The sequence below is a fragment of the Puntigrus tetrazona genome, chromosome 16 (genome assembly GCF_018831695.1).
Source record: "Puntigrus tetrazona isolate hp1 chromosome 16, ASM1883169v1, whole genome shotgun sequence".
In the NCBI taxonomy this organism is placed as follows: Eukaryota; Metazoa; Chordata; class Actinopteri; order Cypriniformes; family Cyprinidae; genus Puntigrus; species Puntigrus tetrazona.
In genome coordinates, this window is record NC_056714.1 from 245,097 (window position 1) to 245,856 (window position 760).

The window sequence follows — 760 nt, forward strand, 5'->3', positions numbered from 1 at the left end:
AGCACTGTTCAAGCTATTCAAATGCCGCTTCACAATTCCTAAGTTCCTCTTCAGGGACTCGAGCTACATTAATAAACGCTTTGGGAACGCCTTTGGCGCGGAGCCGCTCTGGAACCTATGCAGGAAATTCATTCATCGGAGAGGAGTTACTATGATTTAGATGACGCCGCCGCATCAGGAAGTATAAAGTCACGCCTACGTATGCCGGCACCAGCTTTCTGCTCGTTCAGTAAGCGCTTATATGTGATATTGTCTGTTCATTTGCTGCCCGTTTGTCCAGCTTAAACATTGCATATATGTAGCTGATAATCAGGGCTAAAAGAGAAAGCCAAAACATTCTGCGTGATCCGCCACGCTTCGCCGCAAGGCCACTCTTCCTCTCCTCCGGTGTTGATGTTGACGCAGGACGGTTAATACGCCATTGCATATGCCCCAGTATGAGGAGCCTTGGAGGTCGTGAATTCAGGCGCGGTAGCTAAACCAATATCGATTGGCCCGACGAGTTAAATATGCTGAGCCTCAGAAGTCTAAATTAGATGCAGAGATTTTCGAGTGAGCTTGAAGCAGCACTCTAAGACGGAGCCTTCCGTTCTTCCCGCCAGACCACCACAGTGAGCTGTCGAGGTCCTGGGGAGCGCCGCATCTCGCTGCGGTTTCCCACCGCCAGCAGGTTATTGTAGCAATGTGGCGTGGAGTCATGGAGTGCGGGTTATTAGGAAGGCGTCTCCGGGTAGAACAGTTCTGCTACCTATCTGTCCTC